This window comes from Pempheris klunzingeri, chromosome 9, assembly GCF_042242105.1.
Source record: "Pempheris klunzingeri isolate RE-2024b chromosome 9, fPemKlu1.hap1, whole genome shotgun sequence".
In the NCBI taxonomy this organism is placed as follows: Eukaryota; Metazoa; Chordata; class Actinopteri; order Acropomatiformes; family Pempheridae; genus Pempheris; species Pempheris klunzingeri.
The window spans coordinates 9,082,269-9,103,364 of NC_092020.1; positions in this window are offsets into that span (position 1 = coordinate 9,082,269).

Consider the following 21,096-nt stretch of genomic DNA (forward strand, 5'->3'; position numbering starts at 1 on the left):
GATCTAAAGCATAAATCTGAGAACGACAGTAATTTTTTGTGCTCTCTGCTGAAGCTCTTCCCACTTCCAGCCATTATCTCATATTATCCCGCTGTATTTGTTATATTCTCCCGCTGTATTTGTCTCTATCGGTCTCTTTTCAATTCAATTTCCCTCTCTCTTTCCAAATCTGCCTCTTTATCCGTCACACAGAGGGGCCTTAGTGCAAACCGGCCATTGTGTGGTGCAGTAGGCCTCACACACACACACAATACAAGCACACACACACACACACAAGCTCTGCCTAGCCTACTGTCTCGTGTATTATATCAGTCCTAGCTCATGCCACACAGATCTCTCTCTCTCTGTCCTAATCCATGGTGAATGGGCAAAAAAAGTTTGCTACAATTAATAAAAGTTTCGAGAAGTGATTTAAAAGATGTCACTAATTTTGACATGGTACGGTTTTATTTCTGTCATTGTAGTTTTCCAAACGTAACACGTTTATTAGATTACATTTCCAAACACATTTCTGGGTCTTACTTCAATTTACGCAGGCGTGAATATGTGCCAATGCATAAAGCACTTAATTGCCTAATAACCTTGACCCCTATAAATTCACATTTCTTGGCATTTGGGAAACTCATTATTGCAACAACCTTTAATAATGCTACGTTTGTGCTTCTGTTAACAACCCCTAAGAACGACCTGGAGCCTAGTCTCAATCTCATTAAGTAATTAACACTGTTCAAATGAACGTGAAGAAGGACAATATTCAAAGTTAGGTAACAGAACGAAGGTGGAGGTGGGTCCATTGTTTTCTGTTATATCAGCGTATCTCAGTCTGTTGTGACCAAGTTTTTATTTAATTACACTTTACTGTAACCAAAGTTAAAAAGCCGGGAACATCAACAAGATATAGAATAGAATAACGAAATAACTAAATAACACACGTAGTAGATAATCATTATCCACACAAAGGTTATTCAATGTGGAAAATGCCAGAGTAATCAATACATTCAACACATTAATGAGGGTTATTATTGAACTACAGTAATCAATAGTTACTTGGCGCACTAAGGATTAAGTGATATTGAAATTGGACAATGTAAAGAAGCTGCAGTGGAAAATTAGATTGAGATTGTGCAAACTTTGCAAGGACCTTTTCACTGTGGCTGGTCCATCCTGAGGTCAGGATGTGGCGTCAGGCTCTCTGTCTGAGTAGACTCTCCTGTTAGAACCAGCAGACCCTTGTGGTTCTTCATGTCTGCTTCAGTGACACATTCTTATTGGCCTTTACAGGAAATCTGTACAGTGATGCCACACACAGCTGAGCATCAAACCGTGAAGCCTGGAAATGTCTGAACATTTTTGTTTGGCTGAAGTCTAGATAGATAGATAGATAGATAGATAGATAGATAGATAGATAGATAGATAGACTGAACATATATATGATATTTACATAGATAACATAAATAAGCTCAGACAGTTACTATGTGGTTTGTGTTGAACTCTAATTGTACGTGTGGATATTATGTGCTTTTTAAATACTGTAATTATGCCAGTGGTAAAATGTGAATAGAACTTCAAATTAAAAGGGAACATGAACAGATTCATTTCAGTGCTTTTAACTTCCTAGAAATCGGTCAGGTAATTCTCACACTGTAGTTTGCATAATTAACAAAATTTTATTACATGATAAATTAAAGTGGAAACGTTTTGTTTGTTTTTGTGTGTGTGTGTGTGTGTGTGTGTGTGTGTGTATTGACATTAATCCATCAAAACAGAACTGCCAGCAAGCATGTATGTGTGTGTGTGTGTGCTCCCCCCAGATTTACCCCCGCTGTCTGCTCTGTGATTGGTCCAGGGACAGCGCAGGACCTCCCCCGGGGCTCACACGCTCTTGATCTTGTCAGAAGGGCAATCAGCAAAATACGGCGCACTACATTTTCTCCAGCAGGCCGGGTGGGAAAGGACCAACCAAGAATGGATGCACTGTCTCACGACGATCACTCATTCCTGAGGCTCAGGGAGGGTCGGCATCCATCACTCTCCTCCTGTTGTACCTCCCTTCCCCACCTTTCCTCCTGTCAGCGCCCAGCCACCACCATAAGCTGTCTGTCAAACTAACAGGCCCATCCACTATATCACAGGGAGGCTGTGCGGCCCATAGGACTCTATCATATCTAATCTGCTCTGCTTGACACACACTGCCTTAAAACCTGAACACGTCATTTTCCTAATTTATCTGTCAGTTGACATGCAGAAGATATACTATAATTTTCCTTTGTGTGATTCTATTTTTTATTATTATATTTTGCTATTCAACCACAAACATGATCTTTCACTTAAAATCAACTCTTTCTCATCCCCTAAGATTATAAACTATATGATCTACATATCTATATATGATAGAAACTTTTAAAAAATGTGAAAAAAAATGAAAACAATAATGGTTTTAAAATGAAAACAATATGTATTTGTACTCAGGTGGATGTAAACGTACTCGCTGATTACCAATCTTTGCGCCTAACTGTACTAAACAATTCTAAACAGTAAAGCAAATCATATGTCCACCTCTAGTGAGTCTGAGGTCCTACAACTGACTTAGATTCCCCAGTGTTCCTTCATTAACTTCTTTTTACGGCTCTCTTAACAGACTGATATCTGCTCAAAACCTATAGCACAACCCAGGAGATGAACTGCAGCCCAGCTCATAACACCACAGCCAACTTCAAAGATTATTTTGGGGGGGGGGAATTATCTTAAATTCAGACCAAATTGTTATAAAAATGACCGTGTGAGGTTTAAGAGGCAGACTAGCCTCTCTCGGCCTCCAGCCTTGACTATAAGATAAATCCAATCCCTGCTATTCTCCATGGTGATGCGGGCTGAGGCACATCTTCAGGGCCTGTCATTTCAACTCAACCTCTTTTCTTTTGTTGCATGCCATCGCCTCGGCTTCTTTACGCTCCTTTCTGACTGGCTGCTGAGCTTCGTACTTCTCAGCCATCTCACTCACAGGAAGAAAAAAAAAAAAAAAACCTCCCTCTCTGTCCCCTCCGGTTGACATTTTGTTTATGAACTTGAGTTGTAGTGACCTTGTACTAGAATTTGTAATGATGTGTGTTGTTTGTAAAATCTTGATTCAAGTAAAACATTCATTTCCCTCTCTAATGTGTCTCTTTTATTTATTTTTCGTTAACTATTCCCTAATTTTCACTAATTTTAGAGCCTTTTTATAGGGTCCCCCCCCATGATGCCTTTTTTATATCCCCCCATGATACCTCGAGATGTTGTATAGGGGAAAATAAAAGAAGACCACTTCAATTTGCCATGTATTGTTGTACTTGAATATATTTTGATGTGAAGTATTTTTTTTTATCGGGTAAAATATACCCGGCGTTAGTGATGGTGCTACTAACTGTTAGGTTAGTGTTGAGTGATGAGTATTTGCCAATACTAGAGATGCATGAATAGTTCTGATCATCATTGAAAGACCTTTGTGAAATGAAAATAATAAGCATTTCTTAGCTCTGGCTCTGCTCTTCAATGCAGTGGTCATGATAGCACAAAAAAGGAATCACTAAATCACTAAAAAGAAATTGTGCTGGTTTCGAAACTTCACCAGTTAAATGAACCCTTATTTCAGCTTGAACCCTTATTTAGAAGAAGAAACAATGGTGAACAGTGCAATTATCACCCAAAACTGTATGATGTAAATACCCAAGTTTACAGATCCACCTCCAGATTCAACTCTGTTTCCCTGTGCAAATGAATTAATAGCCTGAAGTTGATGACGTCATTCTTTAATTTGAATGCGCGTGGCAGACTTTCTAGAAACAAAAAAAAAGAGTTTGTGTGTGAGTCAAGCATGCAGGAAGTCTAAAGGGTAATCATGGGCACTCTCTCAATAACCCCTATTTGGCTGAGTATGGCAGTGTTCCAGCGTCCCAATAATGTCAAACCAATCTTGAAACGCTTTTTCTTTCTCTTTCACTGCGCCAGTCTTTATTTGCCTCAAATAATCAAGAGAATCGAGACGGGATTCGGTCATTTCCAAGTTGATGATTTTCTCATGAGACAAAGAAAGCAAGACCGTGAGCACCAAACGTTTCCTCTGGGCGTTACTATCAGTAGTAGTATGTTACTCAACCCACCAAGCCACAGCCAAACAATGACCCTCAGCTATGTCATTTTAGCAAGCAACAAAACATACACTCCTATCCACCGCTTTGTGCGTTCGGCTAAAATGATGTCAGACGGAATCGTCACTCCTAATGAGGAAGATCTTCATTGTACAATTACCTGAAGCGACCTCCATGTGTACAGTGAACCACAGCAGAACAACTGCAAACAACAGTAAATAAAAGCTCCGGAGACTGACTGCTCAACTCCTCTGTTGTGAATTCGTCCACCAAAGTTGCTGCCTCTTCTCTCTGTGGCCTGGAGTACAAACCTGCAGGTCTGCTCGCTGTGTTTGTCTATTGCTAACACATCTGACAGTGACACAGTGCCACCATTACCATATATGTAGCTCACATTCCTGGCTAATTGGGTTTGAGGCCCCTGAGGCTGTGTATGAGCCTTAAATGGGGGATTGGCTGGGGTGGGATTTGTGTGTGTGTGTGTGTGTGTGTGTCTCGGGACTGTGCAGTATGATTAAGGTTTAGAGGTCATTGGATTGTTGTTTGTGAGTTCAGATGTTTGTGTGTGTGTGTGTGCGTGCGTGTCGGAGAGGACAAATTAAAAGCACAGCAGTCGTGTGAAAGCTCACCTCCAACAGAGCAGGCCTTATTGTCGCCCTCACTCATGTCTGAGAAAAATTGTATTTGTTTTCCCAAGGAAACATTTGTTTTTGTTTCCTACCTTCACCAATTTGTCATGTGCACCTTTTCTCCGTGTCTGTATGTGTTCACCGGGTGGGAAATCGAAGTATGATAAGGTCGAGAAACAAACCAGCACTTCAGAGCCAGGCAGGGAGTTGGACTGCAAGCGTAGCAGCTCTATGACACCAATTTCCTTACTTCATCTAGATATGCCTCCCCGATGCTTCGCCTGCTTCCACCTTGTTGCGTTTCCACTCTGCTTTTTTTTTTTTTTTTTTTGTTTCTTCCTTTACCCACTTCCACCCCTGCTGCGAAGCCCCACCACATCCACCGTTGGCTCTTCATCTAAAGTTGATGAGCGTTCTTTTTGCGAGTGCAGGGTGCACTTTTGGTGGAAGAACACGTAATCTTCTGTGCAAGTGTGCTCGCTGCGACGGTGAAAGTGCTCGGATGAATACTCCACTCCGCCGTTGCCCTATTCCCTTTTCATTCGGCAGAGTGTGGTGTCAGGATTGCTGCGGGTTTAGTCATCCAGAAGACATGAGTTATACACAGGCTATACATCTGAACACCGGAGGAGGAGGAGGAGGGGGTGGTGGAAGAGGAGGGGGAGGGAGGAAGGGGAGGGGAACAGGACACGTCGATGAAAAGGCAAGAGCCGGTGAAGGGGCGGGACAGTGTAGCTCACGTCTGAATAGACGGCGACAAAGAAGCCGGCGGTTGAAGACAGCACGGTTTGGATGATGAGCCGGCGGAAATCATGTGAGCAGCACGCAGCTGTATTTATTCAGAACAGGCCACAAAATGTAGCAAATGTCAAACTTCCTAAACTCTCTTTTGTGGAGGAGAGGAATGCGAGAGTAGGAGAATCATATCTACTATTATCATCGTGATATATTATGTATTTTTATGATACCTGTACTGTTGCTTGCACTTAGATATAAATGTCTTCCACGGAACTCCCATATATTTCCATTTGAATTACATGAAAGGGATCATATTGTACTTTACATACATCTGCCGTGACTGAAATGCTGAACATGGCAAACATACCTGCTAAAGATTAGCACGTTCACGTTGTGTGAGCACGTTTGCAAGCTCAGTTAGCCTGAGTGCGACGCCGACTACATCTACCTGGGACTGCTTTTAGTCCACATCGACAGTCACACTAGAGAGAAGTTAATCCCAGGTCATCTCGAAAGACACAAGGTGGCGCAGCGGGGTCCGGCTGGGAGCAGAGAAGAAGAAGAAGAAGAGTGGAGTTGGTCTCAGCAGGTGCCATTTTAAAACAAGGCGCTATCAGGGCCTTGGCCAATCAGCAGCCGCCGCCTACGACTCAGAACACTGAACAAAAAACAGAGCAGGGCAAAAGCACCACCCTCAGGCAGGCAGGAAACACAACAGAACCATTTAAAAACCTACCCACCCTATTTCTATCAGTGACCCAACTACACGTAACAGTGTGTGTGTGGATGTGTTTGTGCATTAGCTTCATAACTAGTCCCTAGGATGCACCGGGGACCTTCGGAACTACCTTATGCCACTGCCTCGCAGCCGTTGGGAGGCAGCAGGACGCATATGATGATATATTTGCAGCTGGTGATAGGAGACATGTCATGCCAGAGTTGCCTGCTGTCCACTCTGTTTATACCTTCGTTAAAGCACATGCAACAGACAGTAAACTGCCACAGAATCACCACACACCTCTGCAAACACACACACACTTTATCAGTCACAAAATCATCTGAACTATCTCTCTGTTAGTTCTCAAGCCCAGAAGCACCTTAGCAACAGCTACACCACACTAGAAGATGCATGGAGAACCCTGATTCTGCCCTCTGAACTGTAATTTCACAGTACGTGAACCAACAAGTGGGCTTGGAGATGCCCACACAGTCTGTGTGATCTTTTTGCATTAGTTCTGGCACCTGTGGATTAAAAATAGGACTGCTTCTTGCTTTTGCCAACCAAGAAATCACCTCAGAATAAACACTTGATAAGGATATATTGGCAGTCTTTATCCCCTATGAATACACAAAAGACACCCAATGGGGTATAAAGTTGTGAAAAGAGAGCAGTAGAGTGTGATGAGAAAAAGTCAGAGACTGTCTCAAGTTAGAGGCTGCCCCCCATCCCCATCATCATCATCATCATGTCATCTCTGCTTGAACAATCTCTCTCATCATCAGCATCTCAATTGACATGCCTCCCAAACTATTAAAGCTTCCATCCCGGTTTCCTTCCCCACTCATTGTCTCACCCCCTCCTCCTGGTTAAGGAGGCCTTCACTGGATGCTCATTAAAATCTGCTCAGCTGAATCGGACAAGGTGAGACACGGCAGACTTACATGGCAGACTTTCACTCCATCCTTCCTCCTCCCCCTTCGCTCAGTTTTTCTTTCTCTGCCAAAAAAAAAATGAGCCTGAAGTTAGGTGAATGTGTGTTTTCTCCAACCTATTTCAATTGCTTCAATTCAATTGCTCTCAAGTGCTTCTGGGAAGGTTGTGTACGGTGGAAATATCCATGCCAATAAAAGTCGTTGGGCTTGGAAAGTGGATACAGAGAAAAAGAGGCAAGTCGGTGGGATGGAAACAAAGAAAAGACTGTGAGAGACAGTTTTTATTAGGAGGATAATTAGAGGTGCATTTGGTACATTTTCCTCCACCTGTCTTTACGCACGTGTTGACAATGGTTGTAGCAAAGCTGAGCAGAAATGCTAAAAATTAAAAAAAAGAAAATTAAATATAATACTACTTTGCTGAAAAAGGAGACATAAAGGCTAAAAAAAAAAAGAAAAAACATTCTCTGATCGTCCTGGCCTCCACACGAGTACATCCAAGTTACAGAAGTCTCCACGTCACGAATGTAACACCGATATAAGCCATTTTATGATAAATGTCATCCATGTTCAGAGCGTTGGCTGCATGCTTTAATACATTTAGCCTTGGCTGAGTACAGGAATTAGGCGCAATAGAAATGGAATAAAACATGACTGATATACACAATGCTCAGTGTGTGACATAACAGAGTTACTGGTGCTCTCTTAATGAGGTCATCTGGTCACATCCAAGGTAGTTAATTATGATAATGCGCTGAATTTGACTAAATGACAGAATTTCACTTAAAACTTGTTACATGTCAAAGTAACTAGCATAAAAAGCAAGTAAGCACACGCATAATGCATTCACGAAATGTCTGCAAGAATACACACACACACACAGTCATGTTGGCTTAGCGGCTCCCAGCAATAATTGAATGCCTCTCCTGATAAATGGATTGTAGAAACTACACCTGCAATGCACCATTAGGCTCTCATTTTGCCGATATACACCAAGGACTCTGTGTCAGCGAGCATGCGTGTGCGGCTCGTCTGTGCTTATGTGTGGAGGAGGACAGAGTCAGTTAGAGTTTCTTAATGTCAGCCTCTGCTGCTGTTCCCTCTTGCTGAGTCGTATCCCTAAAAGGATCTGCAACGGTCGCATTCAGTTAAGTTCAGCATTCAAACAGTGAAGACGGCAATGTGAATAAATGTTTCCAAGTCTAATGTCTAATGTGTGCATTCATTGTTAAATTACACTGATACAATATTTCACTAAAGGTATTTGTGAATGCTATTGTAAAAAGCTGAACTGAAACTGAAATCATATATCTGAGACATTATGAAAAGGAGAAGGGAGAGGGAGTGCTGCTTACAGACTCCCCCCTCCCCCCTACCTCCCACCCAACACTTACCTTATTTAACAGGCATCTTCATCAAGGCCCAGGCCCATTAAATACATCATTGGAGCGGTGATTAAAAATGAAACACACTTAAATGCAGTAATCAATCATTTAATAGGTTAACAGGCTTAAAATATTGGAGCTCTTTCTCAACCTGAACTGACTGGGGGGGGAAAAAAAAAAAAAAAAAGGGGGGGGAGAGTAGAAAGGAGAGATACCTGGAATACCATCATCTTTTTATGCCAAAACAAAATGCAATATGATCTTGTAAAGCACTCCCCCATGACATGCTGTTTACCGTGTAGTCAACCTGAACTGGAGAAGCAAAAGTGACGTATGGGTATGGGAGAGAGACGCAGAGATACAGTCACAGCACATAAGTGGAGCGATTACCATGCAGCTACATGGAACCAAAAGTATTGAAGCTATAGAATGCTCAGTGTGGAGCTTCCGATGAATGGGTGCCTGAATGCGTCTTGTGCTCTGGATTCACACAGCAGTGAAGTGTCTGAATGCTGTATTCTGTAAGAACGCCCTCCCACTGGTGTCGCTCCAGACTTTCTTTCCTCCCACTGTGATGTGAGATTTTTTTTTTTTCCCCCAGTTTGGATTGGGAGATGAATATGTCTCTAAATTTCCAAACTGTCACCTTTTACCATGTGTGCTAAGTGCCACAGATGGATGCCACAGACTTGCACTGCACTGTGTGATGTGTGATGTAACTTTTGGATGGTATGTTGAAGCAAGCAGTGAGAAAAACACACTCCTGACGACACGTGTAAGAATTTCTGAGCATTAAAGTCAGAGTGTCTAAAAAGAAGTTTATAAAATCGATCGAAATGGAAACCTTGTACAGACAAAGTGAAGAATGTGCATGCAGACTCATTTATAGTCATGTGCAGTCTTGATTGCTGCAAAGGCCCAAAAGTGGGACCTGATCCTAGACCTGGCTGACATGGTTGGATCTGACTGGCACTACCAAATTTGAAACCTGAACCTGACATGAAATGTAACCTGTGGTCATGATTTCACTATTGCATCTTCAAGGAAAAAGGTGATAAGGTTACTTCGGACTGAAAGGAAGGCTTTCTCATGGGACTGCTCCCCGTTTGAATCCATCTGAGAACCCATGTTGCCGTTGTCGTACCTTCCCTCTCGTCCCCATCTCCTGTCACCTCTTCACTGTCCGCTGTCGAATTAAAAACATTTCCCAGAAAAATAGAGCACATCAATATTTCTGTGAATATTAATGATTGCAGCTGTGCATGAGCCTCATCTTCACTCTCACATTAAGACATAAACGGATGTAGACACGTCCTAAAAAGAAGAAAATGGTCTTTTAATGAAACAGAAAAGTGAAAATGGTTTTTCAAAAATTGGTTCTATATGACCAAAAGTAATAACTTGTATAATATCTCTTTTTATAGACACTCCAACCCTGCGATTGATTAAATTACTTCTTATACCAGGGTCTGGGTGAATACTCAATTCTCATTGGCTGCTGGGTGTCCATTAAAAAGTGATACTGAACACCTACTAAGTAGTTCTGGAGAAACTGTCTGTTCACAGTTTTAAGTTAATGCTGGATCTGGAGTAACCGTAGCAACAGGGACGCAGACAGAGTCTCTGTTTACAGTTGTTACTGTTGCTGAGATACATAAGCTATTTCCAATTGTTAACTCAATGCCAGTGCTCTGGGCACCACAGGTTGGACATCACAGAAATTGCAGGAAGTACACTGCCCCTCTGAACCCTGAACACTGAGACTGTATCACATCATCATTCTCCGATCGCATCCTTGAACAGTTTACAGTGGAGTGAGTCTGCGATCTTTGTCTTGAAGAGCTCGACTCAAGCGATCATCTCACATCTCGTGCTCAACGCGCTGCTGGCGGTGACGTTACACATGGCCAGTCATTTGTTTGTGAAAGTCTTGATATTGATGTGGGAACAATGACATAGCTGGTAAGCCTGAAATCTGTGTTGCTGAACGTACGGTGACATCATATTTACTGTTTGTCTTCTCCCGTATGTCAGGCGCAGCATTATGTGCGTTGAATGTAGCTAGAGTAATGTTAGGGCTCTGGCTAAACGCTGAGCAGAAGGGATCTATGAGCTGAGCAAACTAGAAATATCTCCCGTTGCTACGTCGTATCCACGATCCGTCCTGTTTACTGGAGTAGTGAACAATGTTTCCATTGTATAAGAATCGAATGGGATGGTAATGAATGTTCCACATATTAGTCAGCCGTTACCAGGGAAACAGAGTTATGCTTATGAAATGCTTATAATTTTTGGTTGCATAATGAAACTACATGTTATAAGCAGGATTAATGCCTTTCAAGGTGTCTATAATCAAGAACTAATGAAGTCAGCTGCACGTCAGATGGTTCTGTCTCCACACCGTTCATTCATTTCTGATAATGAGTGATTATCGCATCTGATAATCACCTCATCGGGTATCATCCCTCACTTATTAAATGAGTTTTTATAGTTTATATAAACACTACATTATTATGGTACGTGATTATAAAATTATATCATTTTTTATGTTCATATGCTCACATATTCATAATCAAATAAGATTAATTCTGTTGTTATTTCCTCATTCTGAGCAATACTAGATGACTCTAGAACGTGTATGGGACCAGTTATTACCCTACAGAAAAACAGTGCCGTGAACATGTGCAATAATGATAAATGAATGAATGATAAATAAACACAATGAAACAATTTTCATTTAGTTGGTTGAATATAACAGAACTAACAGAATAAATGCATTCATCTCTTACATTTTCATGAGCTATGTCTGAAATTTAAATGCTCAAAATGACCACTTACTTGTATTGTAGTAGTTATACAATCTACTACATCTACAAAAGATGGACCACTCGATCACAATCAACAGGTTGGCGACCCCCCCCCCGCTCCAAACAGAGGCATTCTGCTGCATTTTGCAGAGGAGACCTTGCATACCATTGAATCAGCAGCTGCTTCTTCTTCTTCTGAGGAATGCGGACAAATGTGTGACAGCCATTATTAATGGCATGACAGCCGAGCTGTTCTGTTTCTCCTTGCTTTAATCAAATGCAGTTTTAACAGGACTCACAGGCTTGCAAGACCTTGACTGGTCACTGAACAAAGTTGTTAGGCTAAACAAAGAAGTGCATTTAAATCAATCCAACACACGCTGCCTCCCAATTAATTTCCACTGACCTTTCATGAATGATGACTGAATAATTAAATGAGTAGTTTGCTCTGTTTTACTTAACATTCCTGCAGCACCTCTTTAAAGAGTGCTGGCCGGGCGGAGAACACAGAGCATAAAAGTAGAATTCAGCAGAGCAAAAACAAAGAGCAGTAAATTATATATATTATATATTCACATTTGTGTGAATGTGATTCTGAATGGCTGCTTTGCTGCTGGAGTACAAACCCAAATATACACATAGTGTGTGAACCTTGGCGACACATTTCTGAGAGGGAATGTATATTGATGAAGTGAAATGAGGTTAGGTAGAGACAACAAGCCTGGGTATGCTCACTGTTTGTATAGACTAAACCACACAGGCCAGTGTGCCAGTGAATTACTTCCTGTTGCCATCAGCACTACTTTAACCCCCCCCCCCCCCCCCCCCCCCCCCCCCCCCACTGCTGCTGTGAGAGTGCCTACGACTTTCTTATTTTTTTAATTTTAAAATGCATTGTTTGAAAATTGAATGCAAGTCTAGTTTTTGCGATGACCAGCCCTGAACTAAAGTCTTCGCCGGGAGACTTTGATGATGCGAGAGAAAAGGTAAGAGATTGCAAAAAGCTTATTAACGGAGCTTTCAGAACCCTTATCGTCTAAACTCCTAGTGTGTGATCACACTGACCAAATAATGTCTTGCCTTATCATGTCCTTGACCAGCATGAAAACAACTAAGGGTTAGGGTTAGGGTTTGCTGATGCTGCTTTTAAACATGATCACCAAAAACTAATGTGACATGTAAGATAGTTTGACATTCTGGAAAATACGTTTACAGAACATTTCCCAAAAAAGGTCCAACTATCACATTAACAATGTTGTGTACGAGTATTCATCTCTATAAAACACATATCTGCATTTGAATTCAGAATCTGTCGACGAGGGAGAAGATTTTAGAACGGGAAACGTTCGGGTTTCCATTTGTAGTCTGAGCGGCACTGACAAATCATTTTTCAGCGGCTTTTGTGGCATCCTGATGAACAGTCTCTGCAGGGAGAGCAAAAAAAGGTGGAACACATTGGCTAATTCCTGACAACAATTTAGCTTTTTATTCTTTCTTTTTTCCGTGTTTCTGTGTGTGTGTGTGTGTGTGTGTTCTTGTCTTTACATCCGTATGTGGACACGGTTCATGCCGGTCTAATTCATCATAAAGAGATGTGACAGGAGCCAAATGTGTCAACATGACTGGAGTCACAATTTTTCTACATTTTTTATGTCAATTTTAGGCGAATCTGTAGTCCAATCTATTCGTCCAAATATGGCGAATGATGGATACATTCACATTCAGAAGTTACATTTAAGTTACCAGTGTGTCCCCTAGGTTTACTACGGTGTTAAACCCGTAGTTCAGCTGACCGGGACTCACTGCCTGTCTGAGCAGACTGTTGGTTTTCCTAAGTCACCTCTCACTCATTACTGCGACATGTGCGGGTTAGGGCAGAAATAGATGGTGTAAATGATAAAAATGATATACACCAACATTACACACCTGTCACTACAACGTCACCGGTTGTACCTGTTGAATATGACTCAGACATGGATAGAATCTTTTTGAAAACACGAAACACTTCCTGTATCAGCTTACAACAGAGATCCCTGCTGTGTCTCTGTGGACCGAATCCCTTATTTGATAGCAGGCCGATTAGACAGCACATCACCAACAGTGTTTGAGAGACTAAAAGTTAGTGCAGCTTTTAGCATTACTGAAAAATAATTCTTTTATTAATAATTCTTAAGATTGGCTCCAAACATCTCCATGTAGACTCAGTGTCCACTTTATTATTAGGTACACCAGTACAGGGTAACAGCTGTTGTGACACAAATTGAACTCTAATGAAGCCCCCCCCCCCATAGACAAGGTAGAACTATAGAAACACTCCCCAGTATAATGTAGTCCAGTGCATCACATTTAACTCTGACCTCAGTGAGTAACATACAAATACATTTGCACATTTCTGACAATGACAACCAAAAACGCAACATAATAAAAAGGCAGAGTTCACTTACAATTCACTGTGAAAGCACTTTGAGTAGCTGAAATGACTAGAAAGGCGCTGCACAAAATATAGACCATTTACTGTGTGGCCTCTGAGTGTAGCTGTGATTTCTTTGTTTGTTTTGCTGGTTGGTGACATGGCTTTTTGAAAATGTTTCAAATGTTCACTGAATTTTATTCTCATGTCATCTTTTGGTTTACAGACGATGGACAAGAAAGAGGAACAGGAGAAGCTGGAATGTGTATTTCACCATGTCAAATTAGTTTGGGATTTATTTGCAACATATTCTGTGGGTCTGTTCGTCCAGTGATCGATACGAGCGCTGAGCAGTGAGGCTGCTGTCTGACTGCTGTCGAACTCAGCTGTTCAAGTCATCAGGCCACATTTGGAAAAGATACAGAAGTTTAGTTTAATGCTGACACACAGCATCCTGTACATCAATCAATTGTTTCAGCAACATTAGAGTTACTCAGTGCTAGCAGTTTGTTGTTGATCTTATCAGTCCCAGCAGAGCACTATCATCATCACACTTTTGAGCATCACTTTTATATGCGTCCCATTCTCTCTAAAAGGGAAATGAGGCTATACAGACTTCAACTGATAGTTATGTCATTTTATGGTTATGATATTGTAGTCAACCATTCATACCATAGCTGTTAATACGTGACCTGTTGTGCGGAACTAGACCGGCTGAACCCACGATACAGACACAGAACAACTGGGTGGTTGGGAGACAGATGGGTTTATTTACACCAACGGATAGGAGCAAGGTCGGGGGAAAAGGGGATAGCGAGAAGCAGGACCGGGGAAGACAACCAGGTGGAGCAGGGAGCAGGAGCGGGACGGAGACTTGGGAAGACAGGCTGGGGGAACAGGGAGCTGGATCTGGACGGAGACTTGGGAAAACAGACGGGGGAGGGAGACAAAACCCAGAACCAGGACAGAGAGCAAACACGAACAAAATCACAAGTAGTCTTGGAGAAAGGAGCCTGAAGTGTACCAAGTGCAACAGACAATCTGGCAGAGAGTGGTGATCGTAATTGCTATTGTACAAATACCAATTCTAACGTGTATGTGTACTGTCACATTACATGTAGTGCTGGTAAAATGTTTTGTTGTTAGATCTAGGGAATTTTGATTACCACTAAGCCTGAACCAGCCATAAAAAGGTTACAGAATAAGCTGGTAAAGACCTTTACCTACAGTAAAGACCTTGATTCCCAACGACAACAAAAGGATTCAGGGCTCGCCTCTGATGAGGTTTACTGACTTTCTATTATCACTTCACTTATTACTTACAGCATTGCTCACTCTGTTGGGTGGCTGCGGTCCTCCTCATGTTCTCTTCTTAGCACTGGTTTCAGTTCATTTAGCTTAAAAAATAGACAAACACACATACACTCAGAATACCTTGGTGTCAATGAGGTTGTCCTCCATTGTCTAACGCGTTCTCATCTCTACACTTTGTCAGATCCACATACAATATGGACCACCCTCTTGGTGTTAGGCATCAAAATAAAAATGACAAATGACAACCTGTGATCTTGTCAATAAACAAAGCCATTTTCCTCTCTTGAAGGGTCCTCCAGAGGAAAGAAATCAAAGATGGTTATTGAGCCAGTTCAAGATTCAGATGGTAACAACATAACTGTAGTTTCAGTGCAGGAGCATTGCAGATGTTATACTAGTGTCAGTGAAATGGATTTCTGTGACATGTTCTTTCATTACAGAAGGGCCAGGCAGTCAGACCCAAAGATCCTCAACTCCACTCTTGGCCATCAGCCAAGCTGAAAAGACCGGTAAAAAAAACAGGTAAACTCTCCTTCTGTCAGCTGTATTTTTGGGTCTCTCTGCTCCTGTTAGAAGGTTTTTCTCATGTAACATGATGCTGCAGGAACTTGCGTCATAAATGGTATATATGTTACTCTCGAGTCAGCATTCTACTCTCCCGACTCCGCTTTGTCTGGACAACTGGTGGGTCCAAGGAAAGATCAAGTCCATCTTGGGGCATCCCCTCATGTACCTGAAACCAGATATTGTTTGTAGAATCCTATACATGTGGTGGCTTTACCCTGCATTCCTTAGTCTCATCTATGCCTGTGATGTTGGACTCCGAGCTCGTGAACTCACATAAACTTCTTGAATGAATCTTGGAATCCTCTCTTCATTACTACAAACCACACAAAGCATCCCTACAGCTCCTTAATACATTTTTGCCTAAGGTCTGTGTAAAGCGATAATATATACACGTATTCTTAGTTCGTAACACTGCAAAAAAAAAATTTTGGATTTAATCATTTGGATGATTAAAAACATTGCCAAGTACATAAAATTTGGTTTTTGGTGTCTGTGAGTCAGAGCAGCTTCTCTCTCTTGGTGCAACATTAGGTATTAGAGGCACTCAAGCAGTTGCAGCTGTTGCAAGTTTATCTCTGTTCATTACCCAAAATGGAGTCCCTTGTCACAAGCGTGTGTTGTTCAGCAGTCAACATGAGCCATCACACCACTGGTCATTGTGGTTGGGCTGACTGTGAAAAGACCACACTGGTAATGCAAACTCTCAACATATCTACATGATGGTTTAGGACAAAACTTGGAGCAGATTCCAAGTTTAAACCATTAAAAGTCCCCACACAATTTCCTACTGACTTCGGTGATCTGCTGACTTTTTCTCTAGCACCCACCAGCAAATTGACATTTGTGGTTTACATTCATGTTCTCATCAGAGTGAATTGTAATAATGTTCTTGATCCTGACTTTTCATCTAGTTCCATCATTTAATCAAAATGTCAATGCGTCCAATAATTTTGTTGCCTGAAAAACTAATTGTTTTTCTCTCTTTATCCTCAGCTTTGCGTTTAGTGCTTTAGACCTGCATGGAATCAGCATGTTAGCATTGTCAATATTAACCTATTAGGATCTTACCATTTAGCACAAAGCGCTACTGTGCTAGCATGGCTGTAGAATCAATCATATCCTTTAAATTCATGGCAATCTTTAAATAAGACTGATAAATGATTAAATTGTTGATTCTTGCAGTGCTAGGCTGTCCTGACAAATGGATTGACCAATAAGAAGCAAGTAATGGTACCATACAGTTACTTAGTGACTTAATTAACTTGTTACTGTCTGTCTAAAGTGAGCTGTGTGGAGATAAACATTTTTGTGGGTCTTGCATCTTCACATGTGAGGATGGATACTCAGTGTTCTTGGGAAGTGTGTGTGCTTAGAGACTTGTATGTGCGTGTGCGACTTTGTCTTTGTGAGATTATGCAAATGCAATTAGTCTCTTTATCTGTTCAAAGGCACCAGGATGAAAGTGAGGCAGACTTGACCTGCTACACATCCCATATCTGTCCTGTGTTCAGCACAAGAATACCAATGTTAATGCATTAACCCAGAGAAACAGTGGGTGAGCGCTGAAAAAAAGGAGGGAGCGAGAAAACCACACACACAGGGAAGGAGGCAGTGTTTAGTTAACGCAAGAAAGTTAAGGCAAGAAAAACTGTGTGGGTAGAACAAAAAAGGCTGCTAATTTCTGGAGTCAAATCAATATCAGGGAGAGAGGTAAAGAGAATGTTAATGAGTGATGGATGTGGAGGCAGGCTGTGATCTGCATGTGGGTAGTGTACATCACATATACCTTGAGAGACGGCTTTCAACATATTGATGAACTGAACTCAACCTCATCGCTGCTGCTGTTTACTTTATAGTCTCCAAGCACAAATCAAAACACCTTCAATTCACTTCTTTATGCTCAAAGAGGCTTATCTCAGTAGCTTGGTTCCAGAACTCTGAATCACTGCCTTTGTCTCTGATTCAAATATTAACAGTGTTGTGTTCATGGACGGCTGTGTCAATCAGAGCACCTTTGGCTTGACTAAGAATGGGAAAAATCACCTACTTTGAACAGAGAGTGAAGATCTTTCAATCAAAAATGATGAAAAGCTACACATGTTGCTGTCCTGTTGTAAGTTGACGTAGGGCAAAAGACTGGTCAGGGCAAAAGACATGAGCTGACATAAACACCAGTTCAGATTTAGGTCTCATTGTCACCACTTCATGCAAATTCATATTTTGTAGAACCTGGCTTAGATTTTTATAGTTTTGACCACCATTACATTTCAATCATCAGCTTTATCGCTCAAATATGAGGACAGCATTGAATGTGTGTCCAGAAAATCAAGCAGTGCTTTGACAATCATATGTCATCAAATGTGTACTTGGAAATCTGAATGCAGCACAAGATTTCATAACTTGTGTATCTGTCTCCCTCAGCAATTCTATGAGCCATGCGTGATGGATTCACAGAGGCAGGGAGAGGGAGAGTTGTGCTGCCATGCCATGGCAACAAAAAAACTACTGGCTAGGCACTCCTCAGGCTACACAAACCAGCACTGTTACCCCCAGACTGCAGAGAACAGGGAAGAGGGTGACACGGCGATGAACATAGGGGCAGGGTCAAATCTTAACAATTCAACCAATCTTCTAGCTACAATGTTAGGATCCTGTTGGTTTCTGTGTCCCCTGCTCTTTCTCCCTCCTGTGCTGTCTCCCTCTACCTGCCACCTGAGCAGAGGTTACTCCAGGTCACTCCGCCCACGCACCTGCAATTCACACACACCTGACACCAATCTCCAATCAAGCCACCCACTCCTTCCCTGCCTACATAAGCCCAGCCCAGATCACCACTCTCTGCCAGATTGTCTGTTGCACTTGGTACACTTCAGGCACCTTTCTCCAAGACTTCTTGTGATTTTGCTCGTGTTTGCTCTCTGTTCTGGTTCCGGTTTTTGTCTGCTCTCCCAAGTCTCCGTCCAGATCCTGCTCCCTGTTCCCCCAGCCTGTCTCCCACGGTCTCCGTCCTGGTCCTGCTCCCTGTTCCACCTGGTTGTCTTCCCTGGTCCCCACCCCGGTCCTGCTTCCCGCTAGCCCCTTTTCCCCGTCCTTGCTCCTATCCGTTGGTGTTAATAAACCCATCTGTCTCCCAACCACCCAGCTGTTCTGTGTCTGCATTTTGGGTTCAGCCGGTCTAGTTCCGCACAACATACGAAGGTTCCATTCTTTGACAAAAGTGTCCTTGACCCAAACATGAAGTCCTTCAAAGTAAACAATATATCTAATTCCCTTCTAAAACAGCTCATGTGTGGCCAAAGCTTCTCTAAACTAACTCAAATGTTGCACCATAACTGCTGGATATGAACGAAGCAACTGCTTTCTAACAAGTTCACTATATCAATTCAAAGAGTGATGGTATTTCACTGATGTCCACAGCTTGTTAGCATGAATGAAATTCACTATTGTAGGTTTGAAAATAAGGGCAACATCTACTTCCTGAAAGTTAGGGACAGTTCATCAATGTGATTGAAAGAAAAATATAGGGTTAGTGTTTTGGAAAGATCCTGGTGGCTACACTTCTGTTTGGTCATGATTTGAAATAAAAACCAGTGTTGAACGTTAATAGAGAATGGGAAACAAACAGCATTCTCCCATGTCAAAGACTGAGGCCTTGCAGACCCATCCATGCATGGCCACATCACATTTATTACACCTTTACTAATAACAAACGAGTCATAATTCACATGGCTGCTGGAGGTCCTTGTCACGTAATCTTAAACATAAGTTGTATTCAATCATTTGAACACAATCACACGTGTGAGCTAGAAACATCAAAATGACGCTCTTAACAATAGAACACTAATGTCTGATGAGGTGACTAGCTGTAATGCTAGTATTAGCCGTGTTATAGTCTCCATATGTGGATCAGTACATAGTCTCTCAATCCCCATTCTGCTGCTCTACTTTGTATTAGACTCAGAATATAAAACTGCTTTGAAAGATATACTTGGTGGGACTAGGAGATACAATGATTTGATCACTTTGACTTCAAATTGTGTTTTCATTTGTTTGGTTGGAGCCCTCATTGGCAGTGACTGTAACACTGGAACATTTGAGGTTTTGTATAGGTGACCAAAGGATCGTTTTATTAGTACCCAAGCACCAAGCAGTGCAAGGACCCATCATAATACAAGGAATTATTATTTTTCAGGTTTTTTTCTGAACACACATTCGAGAGACTAAAGGTGCTCAGTTGGGTGTGGCTGTGCACGGCAGGAGGGGGGGACTGCTGACCCAGACTGTGGATATTGGCAAGTGGTTGAAAGAGCACTTTGAGAAACTCCTGCTCCCGATCAACACGTCACCCGTGGAGGAGGAAGGGTCTGACGACTCAGGGGAAGTCTCAACCATATCCCTGGCAGAGGTCTCCGAGGTAGTTAAGAAGCTCCTTGATGGCAAGGGACCAGGGTGGATGAGATGCGTCCTGAGAAGATGAAGGCTCTGGACATTGTTGAGCCTTTCAAAGGCGTGTGGAGGTTGGGTGCAGTACCTGTGGATTGGCAGACCGGTATGGTGGTCCCCATTTTTGAAGAAAGGGACCGCAGGGTGTGCTCCAATTATCGGGATATCACACTGCTCAACCTCCCCGGGAAAGTCTACTCCAGGGTGCTCCGCCTGATTGTCAAGCCTCAGATTCAAGAGGGACAATGCAGATTTCATCTTGGTCGTGGAACAGCGGACCTGCCGAGGGAGTTTTCACATGTCATTGCATTGACTGTGTACATCCCCCCCTCGGCCGACGCGGCTGCTGCCTGCGAGCTCATCCACAGTGTTGTGTCCCAGCTGCAGACATCCCACCCCCAGTCCCTCATCCTCATATCAGGAGAATCATGCATCGCTGTCTGCCACTCTCCCCAAATTCCGCCAGTATGTGGACTGCTTCACAAGAGACAATAAAACCCTGGACTTACTGTATGCAAACACCAAGGATGCATACACTTCATCACCCCTCCCCCCGCTGGGCCGCTCAGATCACAACCTGGTGAGACTGCAGCCCATTTACATACCTTTGGTGAAGAAACAATCCCCCACCAAAAGGTATGTGAAGAAGTGGTCTAAGGAGGCCACTGAGGCGCTGCAGGACTGTTTTCACACCACGGACTGGGATGTGCTGTGCAGCCCCCATGGAGAGGACATCGACACTCTGACCCACTGCATCACAGACTATATTAACTTCTGTGTGGAGAACACCGTACCCACCAGGAAAGTACGGTGCTTCTCCAACAACAAACCCTGGGTGACCTCAGAACTGAAGGCCCTGCTGAAGGAGAAGAAGAGGGTTTTCAGGTCTGGGGACAAGGAGGAGCTGAGGAGGGTGTAGAAGGAGCTGAAGAAGAAGATCTGGGAGTGCAAGGCCAGCTACAGGACCAAGATGGAGAGCCAGTTGCAGACTAACAACGCAAGGGCAGTCTGGAGAGGACTAAA